The 10176-nt window shown below is 38.8% G+C and overlaps 2 protein-coding genes across 2 annotated transcripts in view; one reads left to right on the plus strand and one right to left on the minus strand.

Moving 5' to 3' along the window:
* Window positions 1-6241, minus strand: part of grap2a (GRB2 related adaptor protein 2a) — a 23477-nt gene extending 17236 nt beyond the window's left edge. Inside the window, exon 1 of the mRNA XM_032537074.1 lies at window positions 5982-6241. The gene's annotated coding sequence lies outside the window, so the exon portion shown is untranslated. The remainder of the gene's footprint in view (window positions 1-5981) is intronic.
* Window positions 2056-10176, plus strand: part of radil2a (Ras association and DIL domains 2a) — a 55439-nt gene continuing 47318 nt past the window's right edge. Inside the window, exon 1 of the mRNA XM_032537044.1 lies at window positions 2056-2066. The gene's annotated coding sequence lies outside the window, so the exon portion shown is untranslated. The remainder of the gene's footprint in view (window positions 2067-10176) is intronic.

The raw sequence follows: 10176 nt of genomic DNA on the forward strand, positions 1-10176 counted from the left end.
AGATGGATATTATTTTCAGGAGTTATTAGGCTCCGTTGAAGCCAGCTGTCCCGTCGATGTTCCCGTGGTCAGAGCCATAACCAGAGATGGTAAGGACAACATCTGTGTCCCAACAGGTGACGGTACGTCAGCGCGGACAGCAGTGTATCCGAACTGCTGACAGATATTAACATGTCGGGAATTAATGTTTTGTCTCTACTTTTTATAGCTTTAGTTACTTTGCATATTCATATGAATTAACAAAATAGTATGAATAATCTATGATTTATTAAAGTGGATAAAGAGGAGACAGTAATATTGTAATATAACTAATTACTCTCAAATGACAGTAACTAGCAATCTAGCCGCCACACATTTCTGGGTCATAAGTGATGATTGAGGGAGATTACTTTTGAATTAGTTTATAAAAATGTTTTTTTTTTTAAATATCCTACTAAAGTAATAGATAGGCCTAAATGTTTGAAATAAGTAGCTAAAAGTAATGCTATGTAAATGGTTAAAATGCAGCTTCTACCACTCCAAGCTGCAGTAGCTACTACAAACAAAACACTTGGTCAAAGTGACCTAAACTTCGACAGTTCAATTGTTTAAAAAAGTTAGGTCTTACACAATTGTGATCATACACTCTGACTGACAGAACCAAACTTTTAAATTGTATGTGTTGTTGTTCAAACATAAGAAAGAGAGTCATCAAGTCATTTTTTGGTTCTTTCATGGTCTAATAAAGCATAACAAATTGTCTCACCTTAATGTGCCCATATTATTTAAAAAAAGAAAAATCACTTTTTCTGGAATTTGGGATGTTATTTTGTGTCTCTGGTGCTTCTACACACATACAAACTTCGAAAATAAACCCTTCCATGCTGTTTTGAGTGAGATACAGGTTTCTGAATGTCCTCTGCCTTCAGTCTCTGGGTGAGCTGTTCAAAATCTGCTTTCTGTATTACTAGCCGAGAAAGGTAGCTAACCGTAGAATGCTAGCACTATTATACTAGTTTGTTTTAAATGGCAAAACACTGCTACAACACACACTAGTTCACCATGATCTCCAAAAGTACTTCTTCCATGTCCCTGTTCTGCAGGTATTCCACAAGAGCCCCTCGTTTAGAAGAAGTCTCCCAGCTAATCCTGCCTTGTACTGACCGCAGTTGGAGAAAGAGTTATCTAGCTGATGTGATCTTACCATGTGCAACTCCCAACAAAGATAGTATAGAAGTTGGATGTGTCACTCTGTAGCTAAAACAGAGACCTAAACACACAGGGTGAAAACAGGATCTGCACCAATGTGTGGTCCAACAAAAATATGGTGTTTTTTAAAAATGAAACCATGTAAACCTATTTTGGTTCAACCTCAAAATACAATTATGAACCTGAAAATGAGCATAATATGCGCGCTTTAATCTTGATATGAAAAGTGGTTTTAAGGTATTGATAAATACCTTGTTCACAATTTCATGACATGAAACCGCTTAGTTCTCAGTCAGGTCTCAACTGCTGACTATGTGTTAAAATGCAGAAATAAATAAAAGGGGAAATCAAGTAGGCACCAATTTCAGCACAGCAAGCTGTTCCTGCATGATTTTATGAACACAAAACTCCTCTTTAATTTGTAACTCATGCCTTTCCTGCTTCAGTCAACATATAATGATTGATGTAACAATGACCTACATGATAACAGCAACAAAAGAACTCTTTGAGAAGTAAAGCAAGCTGGACAGGACGCCATTTTGGATTCATTGACAGTAATGGTTCTACCATGTAACCACAAAAGAATGTAACAAGTCCTTTTCCTGCGTTTGACTCTCCTTAAAAGACTTATTGTGCTTGACTTGCATTTAATATATTGTTGATTTATTTTATAGACAAATATGACATGCTAATTACTAACATGCAGTAGACGACGCTCATTATTATTATTATTTTAAATATGGATTAATGTACCAATTATTTTCTCTATTAACAATACTTTTATTGGTCAAAAAGTCTCTGAAATGGCTTGTTTCAATGACCAACTTTGACTTTCAACAATTAATCAGCTAATTATTTTCTAGATTTAACAATTTTTTGTCTTCAAAAGGTCCAATTTTGTCATTTCTGTTAAGATATTCAGTACACTGATATAGATGACAACCAGCAAATATTCCCATTTGAGAAGCTGAACCAGTGAATTTGTCAATATCTTTTTTTAATCATAACAACTAAATAAACAATTAATGGATTACAAATTATTGCCATTAATGTGTTCTGTAGACTGTTGATGTGAGAAAGTTGATTAGTTTATCTTTGAGTGTATATAAAAGGCTTTGGAGGTATGTTTGATGACACAAACGTTCATATCATGCCATCATATCACCTTGATGCCATTTTTAAAAAAAATCTAATTGATAATTTCACTTGTAATAAGTATCAGTTGCAGTGTTGCATTTGCACTGTCAAATGCAAGTGCGCAAATTTCACTATTTTAACTGTAGAGGTGTTTATCTCATTTTGTCTGTGAACGGAATGCCAAGGCGTAAACGTTATTCTGAATCAGAGAAGAAGTAAAGTTGAGAAGCAGCTAAAACTGTTCATTTGGTTCCTTTTTCTGGAACAATCACGCTGTTGTTTTCCATCTTTGAAACATGTTTTACCAGTAGAGCAACACTGAGATCCTTTACTTTTAACATGAACTTTACTGCAATAAAAAAAATACTGCATTTCAAGTAACAGTCCTGCATTGAAAATGTCACAGACGTAAAAGTCTAAAAATATAAACAGCCTAATTTAACGGTACAAAATACCTGCAGAGTTTTCTCCTGCGTAGAGAAGGTTTTGGTGCCCCCAAATGAGGTTTTTAGCCAGCGCCAAAGGAAAACCACAAGCACCAAACCGTGTGACTTTCAGCAGCCAGCCTCCCTCCACAGCCACTAGCCTATACACTGTACACATGCGGCTGCCGCTGATTTGACAGGACCTGAACGCTCCGCTGTGAATGAGATCACATGTCCATGTACGCGTTGTTTTTCACGGAAGGGATCGCCCACTTCCCAGCATTGCACACTCGTTGGCTTGCCCCCAGTTTCCCTAAAATGACCAATGACAAGCAGAGAAAACAGTCTACATCCTCCTACAACCATGGCTGCCCCCAATTGGACGAGCGCATCACGTAGGTCTTTCTGCTCCCTTATTCTAAACAGACCATAATGGCGGCTCGTTTGGGATCAAAACGTGTTTCTGAAAACTTTTTAAGCGAGAAATAGGCAATGCAGTTGCTGAATCTGTTTTAATTTCAGATCGAGAACAGCCACTTTAGACGTTTTTTGTCAGCTTTTGAGAGACGTCGAGTCCCCACGACCCTAACCCACAAAGCAATGCACGGCTGCTCCCATAGAAGTGAATGGGTGGCGTGGAAATGGCGCGGACAATGGACACACTCTCCCAACGGCCATGCTGCCCTAGAGACCGGCGGAGAAGGTCTTCTATCAGTGTTAAATTGAGACAGTTCCGTAAGACCTGTGAAAACATCTTTTAGTCGCTTAAAATAGAAGTCCAGTTCCTGTGTTTTGGTTCTGTTGGTTTTAACACCTGACACAAGCCTTATGATGGTACGCATGAAAACCACCGTTTTGAGCGCATTGCCTCCCTGAAACAAGCTGCAGCGGCGGCAACGGCGGACCGCTCCATCTCTCTGCTGAGCCCGTTCACATAACATAAACATTATTTTACACTATGATGGTCCAATTTGCAATCAATCCGCCGTTCTCATGCATACCAAACTGTAGGGGTGGTCTGTACACTACTACTGTATATTCAATATTACTGACAATTGATTGATCAATAGAATGTATTTCAAAATAGAAAACATTTTGATAACACAACTGCATTATTGGACAAATTAGCTAGCCTGGAAATCCAGACCCAAATGGGAAAGGATTAAGGGTCTGGCATTGAGATAAAAGTTGCCCCATCTTAAGGGGCGGCACTAAGCGTGCCTTTGAAAATCTCACTGCACGTAATTGGATAACATTACGACCAATCACAACAACACACGGGGTGACGTATCCAGAGCCCCATGCTCTTAGCTACCAGCGGAGCTAACCGGTAGATTAAACTGTCGTTATCTGTTTACCTCGCTCCTGGCCCCGCCTACATCGGATACACCGATGTGATTGGTGCAGCTCAGCTACAAGGGCATAGTTAATGAGCAGCATTACTTGATGCCAGAGTAACTCGCAGAGCAAATTCAAATTGTGTTTACGTGAGAACTCTTCTACAAATAATCTACGTCAGTGATAGTTACCTTATGTGTGTCATTCCTGAATTTTTTGCAGCAAAATGAGCAGCTTGGGAAAAAAACCTACTGCTATGCCCTGGCATTCTAATCAAATGAACTGGACTTTGGGGTCAAGTGTGGACAGCTCCCTTACCGCATTATATATTCCACTATATTTAATACTTTGAATTATTACCTGGCATCAGAATATTATTAAGACTTATGACCATAAATTTGTGCCTGAAAATGTGTTGGAATGCAGGAAATAAAGTCTTTTATTCTCAAATATTTCTTGGGGAAGAACCTCACAACCTACTTCTATCTGAGCCCAACTGCCTTTTGTATGGCTGCAATTAACGATTCATTTCATTATCGATTAATAGGCAAATTATTATATCCATTATACGAGTCATCGTTTAGTCTATGAAATGCTGAAAAAATGCTCATTACAATTTCTCAAGGCTTGAGGTGAAGTCTTCATATTGCTCGTTTTGTCCGACGAAAAGTCCATAACCAAAATATATTTACTGTACAATGATGTATGGCAAAGAAAAGCTGCACATTGGCACAGGGAAGTAGAGATTGACTCAATTGACAAAATCAACTTATCAATCTTCTCTAATTTTTTTGTACAGTCAAAAGACAAGTATACGTTTTGACTTTGGGAAAGCTTTACAGGCATTTTGAATTATTTCCTGATACGTTAACTCTTAATCTCGCAGTTTTCTTACACCCCCGGGTGCCAACGGAAGGGTGTGGACCATGTTTGCAGAAGAGGATTTCATGACAGGGGGTGGACTCACAGAGACCAAACAGCACATTGACCTTTCACCCTGATGTCTGACCGGCCTGTGGCCGACATGCAGGGATCTCAACTGACTCACAAAAGTAAATGACAATAAATCGTCATCGCAATATCAACCGGCGCAATACACACATCACGACAGGGAGCGATATATTGCAAAAGACACTCACACATTAGTTTGTGTTAGTTGCAAGACAATATCAGTAGAACACTGCACTTGATAAGGTACCTGTCATTCTTTTGTTCGTGGTGCCGTTTATATTTAATCCAATCTTCAATTTGTTCACTGAAAGATTGTTTGTTTTAAATTCAACAAACAATTTTTTGCATTCTAGCAGAGCACTGACAGCATCAGAAATGCAGAACTGAGTAGGCTACACTTTAATGACTGCATGTATGCAAGCAAACTCAAAATTGTGCAGCCCTATAAAATACAACATATTAAAAAAAAAAAAAAAACACCTCCCCAAATCAAGGGGAGTGAAAGCATGCAACTGAGGAACTAAAAAGCCAGAACAAAACAGTGAGATCCAGTAAATGAACATAATGAAGTAAATGAAATTAAGATTTAACATGTGTTTACATGGGTAGAAGTAACCGGTGCGCAGCCTGCTTGAGGTGTCCATTATAAACTCTAGCCACTTTCAAAAGTCAGATTGTCATGATTAATGTGGTGTCAGCTGTGATAGATGCAGCACATATTTCCATTTCATTCAATTAAAAACACATGTTGTGCAACGTTCAGCAAATAGAGAAGTTACAAAAATAAAGAAAAAGGAGCTGAGCTGTTAACTAAGATTAATAATATATATATATATATATATATATATATATATATATATATATATATATATATATATACAAACATATTTCTTCTCTTTTTTTTTTTACAAGGAAGTGATGTTAAATCAACAATGTTCTTACCTTTCCTCCCCTCCGGAGTGGACTTCAACTTGTGGGTAGTTTATTCTAAGGCTAGCCTCTTCTTCGTCTTCCGAAGTGTGAACACAGCAGCATATTTGTAGGCATGAAATATCTTTGCATAAACAAATAGTAGTCCTGGTTTGGGTGAGCCCTGATGAACCCGGGTGAAGACGGGTGATTTCTGAGCGTCGTGTGTGTCTGCTGTGTGGACGTCGCTCTGATGCCGCTGCGTGACTAGTACACCTCCTATGAGAAAAGTACCAGCCACGGAGTGTGTCAAAAGTCACTTCCGTCCTCATTTTCAAAATAAAGCTCCATTTGTTTCAACATTTTAAGCAAGTTTCCAAGCCTGAAATAGGTACTAGCCTAGGCCTTCTTCAATATTTTTGGGGAAATTATTCCCTTTCTTAGACAAGCTTGATGCATCATGCCTCTCCCTCGCCTTATAAATTTTACACATTTTCACCTAAATTATTATAACATATTGTCACAGTGGTGAAATGTAATTAAGTACATTTACTCAAGTACTGTAGCCTACTTAAGTACAAATGTTGAGGTAGCCTACTAGTACTTTACTCAAGTCTTTTCTTGTCATGCTACTTTATACTTCTACTCCGCTACATTTCAGAGTGAAATATTGTACTTTTTACATTAATCTGAGTTTTAGTTAGGCTACTAGTTACTTGACAAATGAAGGCTTTGGCAAACAAAACACACAATTTTTATTATAAATTAAACTGCCCAATAATATACAGGTCTGCAAGTCCAGTTGAAACGATGAGCCAATTGATCACTTTCTGTATTGACAGAACGGTTTTGATCGTTTCCAGTTTCTGTACTTTCACTTTTAAAACTTAACTTTACATTTTCCCGATGATACTTTGCCTACATACTTTTATTTAATGCGTGTCTCCCCCATTAGGAATTTTAAGTAATGACGAGAAAGCTGTCCGCTCTGGTAATTCATCAGAGAAGGTGTATAAAAGATTGTCATGATTATGACTATGTCTCAGCCATCTTTGCTGAATGAAGATGTTGCGTGATTCAGAAAAGGTACCAGCGAGTCAGGGAGGTATAGTGAAAAAGTGTTTGCCCCCTTCCTCATTTCCTGTTCCTTTGCGTGTTTGTCACACTTAAGTGTTTCGGAACATCAAACCAATTTAAACAATAGTCAAGGACAACACAAGTAAACACAAAATGCAATTTGTAAATGAAGGTGTTTATTATTAAAGGTGAAAAAAAATCCAAACCATCATGGCCCTGTGTGAAAAAGTGATTGCCCCCCTTGTTAAAACATACTATAACTGTGGTTGTCCACACCTGAGTTCAATTTCTCTAGCCACACCCAGGCCTGATTATTGCCACACCTGTTCACAATCAAGGCATCATTTAAATAGGAGCTGCTTGACACAGTAAGGTCACCAGAAGATCCTTAAAAGCTACACATCATGCGAGACCCAAAGACATTCAGGAACCATTGAGAAAGAAAGTAATTGAGATCTATCAGTCTGGAAAGGGTTATAAAGCCATTTCCAAAGCTTGGGAATCCAGCAAACCACAGTGAGAGCCATTATCCACAAATGGCGAAGACATGGAACAGTGGTGAACCTTCCCAGGAGTGGCCGGCCGCCCAAAATTACCAAGAGCGCAGCGAGACTCATCCAAGAGGTCACAAAAGACCCCACAACAACGTCCAAAGAACTGCAGGCCTCACTTGCCTCAGTTAAGGTCAGCGTTCAGCCTCCACCATCAGGAAAAGACTGGTCAAAAATGGCCTGCATGGCAGAGTTCCAAGGAGAAAACCACTGCTGAGCAAAAGAAAATCAAAGCTCGTCTCAATTCTCCACAACACATCTTGATGATCCCCAAGACTTTTGGGACAACATTCTGTGGACCGATGAGACAAAAGTGGAACCTTTGGAAGGTGTGTGTCCAAGTATATCTGGCGTAGAAGGAACACTGCATTTCATAAAAAGAACATTATACCAACAGTAAAATAGGTGGTGGTAGTGTGATGGTCTGGGGCTGTGTTTGCTGCTTCAGGACCTGGAAGACTGCTGTGATAAAAGGAACTATGAATTCTGGTCTACCAAGAGATCTGAGGAGAGTGTCCGACCATTTGTTTGTACTCAAGCTGAAACAAACTTGGTTCTGCAGCAGGACAATGATCCTAAACACACCAGCAAGTCCACCACCGAAGGCTGAAGAAAAACAAAATGAAGACTTTGGAGTGGCCTAGCCAAAGTCCTGACCTGAATCCTATTGAGATGTTGTGGTATGACCTTAGAAGGCGTTCATGCTCGAAAACCCTCTAATGTGACTGAATTAGGACAATTCTGCAAAGATTGAGGGGCCAAAATCCTCCAGGACGCGTAAAAGCCATTGCAGTTATCGCAAACGCTTGGTTGCAGTTGTTGCTGCTAAGGGTGGCCAACCAGTTATTAGGTTTAGGGGGAAATCACTTTTTCACACAGGGCCATGATGGTTTGGATTTTTTTTCACCTTTAATAATAAAACACTTCATTTCAAATTGCATTTTGTGTTACTTGTGTTGTCCTGACTATTGTTTAATTGGTTGATGTCCGAAACACTTAAGTGTGACAAACATGCAAAGGAACAGGAAATGAGGAAGGGGGCAAACACTTTTTCACACCACTGTATGTCCAAGTCTGCTCTAGTTTTGTGGAAATTACATTATTCTTTAGTTTAAAATGGATGGAAAACCACTGGCTTCCTGGACTGGGAAAACACAATTTCACAACAGCATCCTTTAGAGAATAGTTAGCAGTTATGTAAAACATTTATAGTCCCTGTCAAAACATGCAAAAGACTGCTACTGTAAGGCCTGCTGTGTATTCAGCAACAAACTGATGCATGACTGACTTAGCACCTGAGCAGAGTGAGCAACTGTCCCAGGAACTTAGACTCTCCCTAAGGCACCAAGTTCATATGTGGCAGGTTTTGGGGGTAATTTCATTAACAGTTGATGTATTTCAATCAGGAGAGACTTCCTTGCAGATATGCAAAGAGTTATTGTTCATATGCATATTATGAAATGTACAGTCTTTGGAGATTAGACTCCATTGTAATGAAATGTTTTTTTTAAAGGGGTTGGAAAGCCCAAATATAATCCCCCGATGGAGTCTATACACTGATGGTGGTGTGAGGAGCCTGAAGACCAAACTGAGGAGCCGACGGCAGGAGGAAGACCCGGGAGCCCTGCATGATGAAGAGCGGAGGAGCAAGGGGAGGAGGAGGAGGAGGGTTGTGCTCTTAGCCTAAAATCACCACTGAGCAGCAGAAAGAGACAGGTTTAAAACAGGGATGTCATGCTGTGATTGGCTCGTGAAATTCATGACCGCTTCTGATTGGTTAAAAATAAAAGTGAACGCTTCTATCAGCGGTTCAGTTTAGAAGAGAGAAAAAAGTGAATGAAATTAGAAGCCTTTCCGAAAGAATTTACGCTGTGCTCCATTAGTTTTAGGTAATATGTACCAAAATAATTAGATATAAACTAAAATTACAAAGCTCTCGCAGTTGATTTCTGCATGTTAACTTAATTTGAAGGCCTTGTCTATGTTCCTGTATATTTATCTCTAATACTAGCTGACTATGCAACATATTAAATCAGTGAAGTCCAATTCTATTCATTTCTGAGGAAGTCCTGTTTGTAGAGAAGCTCTTCATCACACTGCAAAGAACATGGAGAATAATTTAATGTTGGTCATTAATTGCAAGTGTGAATCTTCCACACTGTTAAATTGCTGCAATGGTATCATAATGAATGGCAGCATTGGCATTTTTTCACCAATAAACGTCATGTTGATGGAGCGTTATTGTAGAGGATAGACAATCTTATTACCTTGAGTGCTTTATTGCTTAATAGAAATATTGTTTATTTCTCTTCACAGTAACAACCAGCCTGTCTACGTGTGTAAATGTGAGTCAGTGAGAAAGGAAAGGTTTAATGATATGTTCTTTCTTAATACTGTAAACAAGCACATACCACACGGGTTATTATGGGGTGTTGTTTGGAAAGTGGCTCACGCTGAAAATAAAAAGCAACATTTTGTCACAGTTAGCTTCAAACAATGTTTAAAAAACTGGTGAATTTTTGAGGGTCACTTTTGTTGCACATCTACAACAATATCTCTCAATTTCGAGATATTTTAAATAGTTAAATCCAAATATTAAA

The sequence above is a fragment of the Etheostoma spectabile genome, chromosome 15 (genome assembly GCF_008692095.1).
Source record: "Etheostoma spectabile isolate EspeVRDwgs_2016 chromosome 15, UIUC_Espe_1.0, whole genome shotgun sequence".
Taxonomy (NCBI): domain Eukaryota; kingdom Metazoa; phylum Chordata; class Actinopteri; order Perciformes; family Percidae; genus Etheostoma; species Etheostoma spectabile.